The sequence below is a fragment of the Castor canadensis genome, chromosome X, assembly GCF_047511655.1.
Source record: "Castor canadensis chromosome X, mCasCan1.hap1v2, whole genome shotgun sequence".
NCBI lineage: Eukaryota > Metazoa > Chordata > Mammalia > Rodentia > Castoridae > Castor > Castor canadensis.
In genome coordinates, this window is record NC_133405.1 from 31161895 (window position 1) to 31172113 (window position 10219).

The 10219-nt window shown below is 39.4% G+C and overlaps 1 non-coding gene and 1 pseudogene across 1 annotated transcript; one reads left to right on the forward strand and one right to left on the reverse strand.

Annotated features, from left to right (window-relative positions):
* Window positions 1–3824: 3824 nt before the first annotated feature.
* Window positions 3825–3897, reverse strand: Trnaa-agc (transfer RNA alanine (anticodon AGC)). The gene has a single exon. It is a non-coding gene; the product is annotated as a tRNA-Ala (tRNA).
* Window positions 3898–8439: 4542 nt separating this feature from the next.
* LOC109701251 (putative elongation factor 1-alpha-like 3) lies at window positions 8440–9954 on the forward strand (annotated as a pseudogene).
* The last annotated feature ends 265 nt before the right edge of the window (window positions 9955–10219 follow it).

The following is a 10219-nucleotide window of genomic DNA, read 5'->3' on the forward strand; positions in this document are numbered from 1 at the left end:
CTTGAAGTCGCTAAAAAGTAACCTAGGCAACCATTATGTTATCATGATAACCCATGCATCAGAGGTATTATCTACAGTAAAACTAATGGGAAAAATAATATATTGCTCAGTTGTGCGACCTCCAAAAGTAGAGACTCTTTTATTTTGAAAAATATTGAAACTTATTAATAATGTGTAATAGCACAAATTTAATTCAACCAGTTCTCTATTGTACACAGTGACTGAGTGCTCAAGGATTTGAGATGATCCACATTTGGCCACACCACAAAGATTAAGATTCACTGTATTCACATCAAGTGAAGCAGCATGAACCAAGTGATGTCAGCCTAGTGCTAGGAACACAGTCAATGTGCATCTGCAGCATTCTTTTTTTTTCAAGGTATCTAATATTTCTTTTTTTATTTTATCATTTTGACATTTATTCACATGTGTATACATAGTTTGGGCCACCTTGCCGCCCCCCCCCCCTCCACTTCTGAGCAGAACATGTTCCGGCCTCTTGTTCTCCAATTTTGTTAAAGAGAAAACATAAGCGATAATAAGAAAGACACAGTATTTTTGCTAGTTTGAGATAAAGATAGCTATACAGAGAGATTTCTAGCATTGCTTCCATGCACATGTGTATTACAACCCACATTGGTTCATCTCTACCGACCTCTTCACTACTTCCTACTTCCCTTCCTGTAGTGGCCTCTGCCAGTTTAAGATTACTTCATTCATTCCTCTGCAGTGAGCACATCAACCACATTCAAGTTTTAGGTTTCCTTCCCTTTCCCTAGTCCTCCTGTGTGCATTCTCCCCTTAGTGTGTGACACATGTCCAATAATATTACTGCATTTGTTTTAGTTCTATAATCCACATATGAAGGAGAACATGTGATTTTTGGTCTTCTGAGCCTGGCTAACTTTGCTTAAGATGTTGTTCTCCAGTTCCATCCATTTACTTGCGAATGACAAAATTTCATTCTTCTTTGTGGCTGAATAAAATTCTATTGTATATAAATACCACATTTTCTTAATCCATTCATTGGTAGTGGGGCATATTGGCTGTTTCCATAACTTGGCTATTGTGAATAGTGCTGCAATAAACATGGTTGTGCAGGTGCCCTTGGAGTAACCTGTGTCACATTCCTTTGGGTATATCCCCAGGAGTGGGATTGCTGGATCATATGGCAGGTCTATGTTTAGATTTTTAAGAAGCCTCCATATTGTTTTCCAAAGTGATTGCACCAGCTTGCATTTCCACCAGCAGTATACGAGGGTTCCTTTTCCCCCACATCCTCACCAACGCCTGGTGGTGGTGTTGTTTTTGATGATGGCTATTCTAACAGGGGTAAGGTAGAATCTTAGTGTGGTTTTGATTTGCATTTTCTTTATGGCCAGGGATGGTAAGCATTTTTATGTGTATTTTTTGCCATTTGAATTTCTTCTTTTGAAAAAGTTCTATTTAGATTTAGTTGCCCATTTCTTTATTGGGAGAGTTTAGTTTTTTGAGTTCTCTGTATATTCCTTGTATATTCAGTCCTTTGTCTGATGTATAGCTGGCAAATGTTTTCTCCTACCCTGTGGGTGGTCTCTTCAGTTTAGAGACCATTTCTTTTGTTGTGCAGAAACTTTTTAATTTCATATAGTCCCATTTGTCCACCCTTTTTCTTAGCTGTTGGGCTGCTGCAGTTCTACAGAGGAAGTCCTTGCTTGTACCTAGTCTGCAGCATTCTTGCTTGGGGGCCATCACCCCTTCTTTAATAGCCAGCCACATACACATCTCTACTTTTAATGAATGGCGCCTCAAAATTAGCAACCTTTAGAGTCTACTGAAAGCAAGTGAAACTAGAAGGTTTATTTACATTTTTCTTGGTTACAAGTGTTTTCAAGTACATCATGGGATCTTCAAATATGTAAAATTATGTGTTCTTTTATTTCCAGAATATTTTGTTTCAATTGTAACTTTAAATATTAGTTCTGTTCCATCACTTGCCTTTTCTTTTTCTTAAGAGACTTCAGATATGCTATACCCTTCTTTTCTTCCTTATTCCTGCTTTCGTTTTAATTCTCTTAGCTCTTTTTCTTTCCCATTCTTTCTATCTTTACTTTTTTTCTGGCAGTACTAGGGTTCAAACTCAGGGCTCTATGCTTGCAAGGCAGGTGTTGTACCATTTGAGCCACACCTCCAGCCCCATTCTTTCTATCTTTTACTATTTTTTTTCAGTGCTGGGGATTGAACTCAGAGCCTTGAGATGCTAAGCAAGTAGATGCACCTCTGAGCTACATCCCAACCTTTCAAAAATTTCATTTTGAGCAGAGTCTCACTATGTAGTTCAGGCTGGCCTCAAACTTGCAAGCATTCCACCTTAACCTCTCAAGTAGCTGGGATTACAGGTGTGTACAACCTATGCCTGGCTGCTTCCTCTTCTTCTTTTTTTTTTTTTGGCAGTACTGGGGTTTGAACTCAGGGCTTCACACTTGCTAGGCAGGTGCTCTACCACTTCTGTCCCAGCCCTGTTTCCGGTTCCCTTTTCTAATCATTATAAAGTATCCTATATTTTCCTGGTTCAGCTGTAACATCTGATGCTGTGGGAAGAAAGGGATTAGGATGCCTTATTTGGTTTTATTGGTTCAAGGGCACCCTCTTCTGTTGATATAATAAAGTGCAATTTTTAACAAAATGGTGCTTTGGTGAGGGAGGGGTCATTAGATCTTCTGACTCTGTGATGCATTTCCTTCTTTGGATACTTCTCCCTCTCTTCTTGACTTCACAAGATTGATGCTTCTTGTCCTCTGTAATTTTTAGTTCCCTTCATTTTGATGCTGGCAGTGCTCTAATCAAGTAGGTCTAAAACATAGTCTTAGTATTTACTTGGTAAGGGTGGGACTTTCTTCTTTCAAATGTGAAGTCTACATGGTGTTAGCATGTTTTATTACTGCCAATACCCTGCAGAAGTCCCTTCTCTTCCTCACAGTTCCTGCCTGACATTTTATATAAATGGAATCGTGTGTGTGGTCTTTTCGTAATCTTTTGTGAATGGTTTCTTTCACTTAGTATAATTTTTCCATGGTTTATCCATGTTGTAGTATGTATCAAATGTTTTATTCATTTTTACAGCCAAATAATATTCCATTATATGAATATATCACATTTTCCTTATTGTTTCATCAGTTAATGGACATGTGGGTTCTGTCCACTTTTTGTCTATCAATTGGGCTTTTGGCATTGGAGACTGAACACAGGGCCCCATATTGGAATTATGAATAATGCTGCTGTCAAGATTTGAGTACAAGCCTGGAATGTAGCTCAGTGGTAGAACATTTGTGTAGCATGCATGAGCCCCTGATTTGATCCCCCATACCAAAAAAGGAAAAACAAACAAAAAGATTTGGTTACAGGTTCTTGTGTAAACATACATTTTCATTTCTCTTTGGTATATACCTAGGAGTGGAATTGCTGAGTTTTATTGGAACTTGATGTTTAGCATTTTGATGAATAGCTAAAATATTTTTCAAAGTAGTTCTGCCATTTTACATCCCTACCATGAGTATACAAGAACACCCATGTCTTCACATCTTCAACACTTGTTTGTTTTTTATTGTTATTGCCATCCTAGTAGGTGTGAAGTGGTATCTTACTGTGGTTTTTATTTTTCATTTCCTTAATGATTAGTGATAGTTAAACATCTTTTCACGTCCTTATTGACCATTTTGTATATCTCCTTTGCTAAGGTCTTACTATGTGGCCCATGCTGACCCTGAACTCTTTACCCTCCTGCCTCAGTTTCCCAAGTGCTGGAATCACAAGTTGACTGTGTTTCCACTTTCTTTCTTTTTTTTTGGCAACACTGGGGTTTGAACTCAGGGCCTCATGCTTGCTAGGCAGGTACTCTACCACCTGAGCCACTCTGCCAGCAAAAATATCACTCTTTTTTTTGGGTAGGACTGGGATTTGAACTCAGGGCTCTTCACTTGGAAAGCAGGCACTCTATGACTTAAGTCACACCTCCAGTCTGTTTCCACTTTCTTGAGAGCTTGTTTGGAGGTTCTAGCAGGGGAGCGCAGCTACTCGTATACCCTTGACCAAAGAACGGTCCTCCTCTATCGGGGATGGTCCTCCTCTTCGACCGAGCGCGCAGCTTCGGGAGGGACGCACATGGAGCGGTGAGGGAGGAAGGGGACACCCGCCTAGCCAGCCAGATCAGCCGAATCAACCCTGGCGATCAATGGGGTGACAGATGTCGCAGCCAGATCGCCCTCACATCCTGTTTCCACTTTCTTAATGGTGAATTATGTCTCACTAAATTTTAGACATTTATGAAGCCGGATTTATTTTTTATTTGACACTTGTGCTGTTTCTTTTCATTTTTATTTGTCAATACTGGGGGGTTTGAATTTAGTGCCTCGAACTGGCTAGATATGCCTTCTACCCCTTGAGCCACATCTCCAGTCCTTTTTGCTTTCATTATTTTTCAAATAGGGTCTTGTGCTTTTTGCTTGGACTGGCCTTGGACTTCAATCATCCTATATGGGCCTCCCTTATAGATGGGATTGCAGGTATGAACCACCATACCTGATTTGTTTGTTGGCAGAGTCTCATGAACTTTTTTCCCAGGCTGACCTAGAACCGATATCCTCCTGATCTTTGTCTCCCAAGTACTTGGGATTACAGCCATAAACCACCATGACTGGCCCTCACTGGTGCTTTTGATGCTACATCTAAGAAACTATTGCCTAAACCAAGGTCGCAAAGATTTACCCCTATATTTTTATAATTTATTTTGGAATGCTAATTTTATATCTAACAACCTTGCTAAACTCTCTAATCATAATAATTTACTGTATTTCTTCCTTCCTTCCTTCCTTCCTTCTTCCCTTCCTTTCTTCCTTCCTTCCTTTCTTCCTCCCTCTCTTGAGAGAGACACAGTCTTGCTATGTTGTCCAGGATGGCCTCAAACTCCTGGTGTCTAGGGATCCTCCTGCCTCAGCATCCTGAGTAACTGGGACTACAGGTGCATGCCACCACTCTGGGCTTTGTGTTGATTGATTTATTTTTTGAAGCAGGGTCTCACTACATAGCCCAGGGTGGCCTCAAACTTGGGATCTTCTTGTCTCAGCCTACAGGGTACTCATTAGTGCTTTTGATATCAGTTTGATATATTTTCTAATTTCCATTATATTAGCAGTTTAATGTAGTTACATAGAAATATGTTTTAATTCAAAATTTATGAGCATTTCCTACTAATGTTTTTGTTACTGATTTCTAGCACAATTTCCCTGAGATCTGAGAACATGATCTGTAGAGTGTAATCTGCATGATTTCAGTGCTTTGAAATTTGTTGAGGTTTGTTTATGAGATTTATAAATGTTCCATGAATACTAGAAGAGGATATATAGTCTAGCTGGGCATGGTGATTCATACCTGTAATCCCAGCTACTCAGGAGGTGGAGACAGAAGTACCACAAGTTTGAGGGTAGTCAGGGTGAAAACAAAATTTAAAAAAAGGACATTACTCAAGTGGTAGATTGGATAGCATGAGGCTCTGGGTTCAATCCCCAGTACTGGAAAAAAAAAAGAATATGTATTCTGAAGTTGTTTGGTACAGTGTTATAAATAAATATGGCCAATAGATTGTTAACTGTGTTGTTCACATACTTTATATGCTTACTAAATTCTTCATCTGTTTGTTTAATCTGTTACTGAGAGGGTATGTTAAAATTATCCAGTATGATTGGTTGATTGATTTTTCTATTTCGCCTTATAGTTGTGTCCAATTTTTTTTTGGCGACACTGCAGTTTGAACTCAGGGCCTCCCACTTGCTAAGTAGGCGCTCTACCACTTAAACCATACTCCCAGCCCAAGTTTTTTTTTAATATATTTCCTTCAAAGTTTGGCAATTATGAATAAAGCTGCCTCATTGTTTTTTCTGTTTCACACATGTTACTTCAATTTTGAAAGATATTTTTACCCATATAGAATTGGCATAACTAAGTTCACAGTTAACTTTCTTTTCATAACTTAAAGATCTTCTATTATTTTCTGGCTTTTTGGTTTGCAGTTGAGAAATCAGATTCATTTGAACAGTTTCCTTTTTGGTTTCTCTTCAGATTAATTGATTCTGTTTTCAGCTGTGTCTAATCTACTATGAAACCCATCTACTAAGATATTAATTTTGTTTATATGTTTTGCTCCTATAATTTATAGTTGGTTGGTTTCTTTCAAATCTCTTGTACTACTGTATTTTTCCTAGTTCCTTCTGATTTTATATATATATAATTTTTTTAAGATGGACTCTCACCATGTTGTCCAGGCTGCACTCAAACTCCTGGGCTCAAGTCATCCTCCTGCCTCAATCTTCCTGAGTAGCTGGGACCTCAGGTGAGTGCTACCAACCCTGTTGAGGAATGTATAAATAGGACTTTTATCAGTGCTTGGTATCCTAATGAATTTGTTCATATTGTTTGTCATTTCTGTTGGGTTTTGCTTATTCTGTGTTGTCCTCACTGTGTCTGGTTGTTTTCAACTATGTATTGGACATCATATTTAAAGAATAATTTATGGAAGTAACTTGAGGCCTGTGGGCTGAGGGGGGAGGCTCAAGTGGTAGAGTGCTTGCCTAGCATGCATGAGGCTCTGGGTTTGATATTCAGCACCAGAAAAAAAATATTTGTGGACTAGAGTAATATCTCTCCCTAGAAAGAATTTATTTACTCCTCTACAGGTGCCTGTGGGCACTGCCATATGCGTTTACCTTAATCCAAGTTTGGATGTTGATATTTTCAGGGCCATCCAAGTGACAAATCTGAGCTATAGAGTTCATGAAGGCTGATTTGCTTCTAGCTTATCCTTATATCTATGTTGTAGCCATCTAGTTTTCGAGCCCAAAGCAAGGAATAGTTTAAATTGTCACTACTAAATGAGTAGTTTAGCTTCTTTGATGCTGCTGTGGAATGCTCAAATGGCCCTTAGGATAAAAGCATGCTATTCCAATAACTCTGGATTTCTTGGCTCTCCCAAAGCTCACCTCAGTCAAGGCTCAGCTGAAGGTCTGGAAGCAAAAACTTCAGCAGTTTTTGTTTCCTACCTTCCAGAGTGAAGTTTTCTGAATTTCCTCTCCAGAAAAGGGTGTATGTTATACTAGGAGACCCCCTTTTGGCTGATACTCAGCCCCAACTGTTCTCATCAGCTCCCAGTGTCCACCCACTGTTTTCCTTTCAGTTGTTTCCTGGGCTTGGTAAATGATCCCTGGACCACAGCTACAGTAGAATCCATGTGTGTAAGAAAGAGAGGAGAGAGAAAGAGAGAGAGAGAGAAACAGAAGCAGAGACAGACTAGGGTTTACTTTCTTGGTGACTTCAGGTCATTAATTCATTTAGATATCTGTCCCTCTAACTGAAGAATGTCTGTATTTTGGCAAACACATTTGTATAGAAGAAGCTGTGGCTCACATCTTTGTGTTCTAACCACACCTGTTCTCCTCAGAGAAGAGACAGTGATATTTCAAAAAAATTTTTAAATCAGACATGCCACCTCTTTGTTTTTTTGTTTACTTTATTTTTATCTATTTTTTGTGGTAGTGAGATTTGAACTCAGGGCCTACACCTTGAGCCACTCCACCAGCCCTTTTTGTGATGGGTTTTTTTGAGAGAGGGTCTTGCTAAGTATTTGCCTAAGGCTGGCTTTGAACCACGATCCTCCTGGGTGGCTAGGATTATAGGTATAAGCCACAGGCACCAGGCCACATACCACTTCTTTGTTTAAAACCTCCCAGTAGCTTTTAAACCAACTCAGAATAAAATTCAAAATCTTTCACATGACCAACAAAGACTTACATAACCTGGTCCCTGGTTACCACTCAGATCTTATCATATATACTTCAGTCACACTATGTTCCTTGCTATTCCTCAAATGGTCCAAACTTGCAAAAGCCTTGGGGCTTTCTACTTACTGCCTATAATACTCTTTACCCTGATATTTGCATGTCCAGTTCATTTACTTCCTTTTAAGTTTTTGCTTAAGTTTCACCTATCAGAAGAGTCTTCCCTGACATCTTATATTAAGTAGTATTCTTAGCTTTTTACTCTTCACACATTACCCAGCTTTATTTTCTTTGTAGTACTTGTCACCAATTGTCATATCTTTATTATTTTTGTAGTGTTGGGGACCAAAACCAGGGCAGGGCCAGGGCAAGGCAAGCGCTCTGCCACTGAACTATATCACAGTCTTATGTTTTTTTTTTTAAAAAAAACATTGTCCAATTCCTTTGCTAGATTGTAAGCTCCATGAAAACAAAGACTTTATTTATTATTGTATGTTCAGCATTTTAAACAGTACCTTACACATTATAAGTGCCTCACAAATACTATTATTAATGAAGAAATTGTTGCTTTTTTGCAATGGGCTTGCCACCAGAACACAAGTGTCACGAAAATCATAGCTGAATCAAAACCAAAATGGGAGAGGAAAAGATTCATATTAATATCTGCCATTGAGCATGTAGATCAGGTAAGTTTACCACTACTGACCATGTGATCTACAAATGTGGTAGGATTGGCAAAAGAACGATTGAAAAATTTTGAGACAGACGCTGCTATGATGGGAAAAAGGCTCTTTCAGGTATGTGTGGGTCTTGGATCAATGGAAAGCCCAGTGTGAGTGGGGTCACCATTGACATCTCCCTGTGGAAACTGGAGACCAGCAAGTATCATGCGACTAACATCGATCCCCAGACAGAAACTTTATCAGAAACCTAATTATAGACACATCTGGGCTGACTGTGCTGTCCTGATGTTGCTGCTGGTATTGATGAATTTTAAGCTGGTATCTCCAAGATCGATCAGAATGGGCAAACATGAAAGTGTGCCTATCTGGCCTTTACACTGAGTGTGAAACAACTAATTGTTGGTGTTAACAAAGTGGATACCACTAAGAAATCCAATAGCCAGAAGATATGAGAAAATAGTTAAGGAAGTCAGCACCTATATTAAGAAAATTGGCTACAACCATGACACAGTAGTATTTATGCCAGTTTCTGATTGGAATGGGAACAACATGCTACAGCCAAGTGCTAACATGCCTTGACTCAAGAAATGGAAAGTCACCTGTAAAGATGGCGATGCCAGTGGAATCACTCTGTTTGAAGCTCTGGGTTGTATCATACCACCAATTCACCCAACTGCCAGGCCCTTGCACCCATCCTTCCAGGATATCTACAAAACTGTTGCTATTGGTACTGTCTTTGTGGGCCAAATGGAGACTGATGGGTTTTTTTTGTTTTATTTTGTTTGTTTGCTTTTTTGAGATAGGGTCTCACTATGTAGCCCTATGTTCAAGGCTGATCTTGAACTTACAATCATCTTGCCTCAGCCACCCAAGTGCTGGGATTACAGTTATGCATGACCATGCCTGGCTTGGAGACAGGTGTTCTTAAACCCAGCATGGCAGTCACCTTTGCTCCAGTCAATATCACAACTGAAATAAAGGCTATTGAAGAGCATCATGAAGTTTGAGTGCAGCTCTTCCTGTAGACCATGTGGACTTCGTCCATCAAAGATATTCATTATGGCAGCATTGCTTGTGACAACAAAAATGACCCACCAATGGAAATAGCTGGCTTCATTTATCAGGTGATTTTTGTGAACCATCCAGGCCAAATCAGTGCTGGTTGTGTCTTTATACTGGAATTTCACATGGCTCACATTGCTTGTAAGTTCGTTGAGCTGAAAGAAAAGATTGGCATTCTGGTAAGAAGCTGGAAGATGGCCCTAAATTCTTTTTTTTTTTCTTCTTCTTCCTTGTTTTGAAAAAGAATTGGCTATTTTTTCCAGGCTGACCCCAAACTCCTGAGCTTAAGGGCTTCTCTGGCTTTAGCCTCCTGGGGTGCTGTGATTACAGGCTTGTACCACCACACTTGGTTTTGCCCCAAATTCTTGAAATCTGGTTAGGCTAACATCATTGAAATGGTTTAGGCATGTCCATGTATGCTGACAGCTTCTTTGGCTAACATTCTCTGGGTCATTTGCTGTTCCTCATATGAGGATATCACCAAAAACAGCAGACAAGAGGGCTTCTGGAGCTTTCAAGGTCACCAACACTGCCCAGGAAGCTCAGAAAATAAGTGAATATTATTTCTAATATTTGCCACTCTGGTCATAATCAGTGGTGAAAGAATGGTCTCCAAGTGTAACAATAAAAAACTGGTTAATAATAATAATGCAACATAAAACCTCCAGA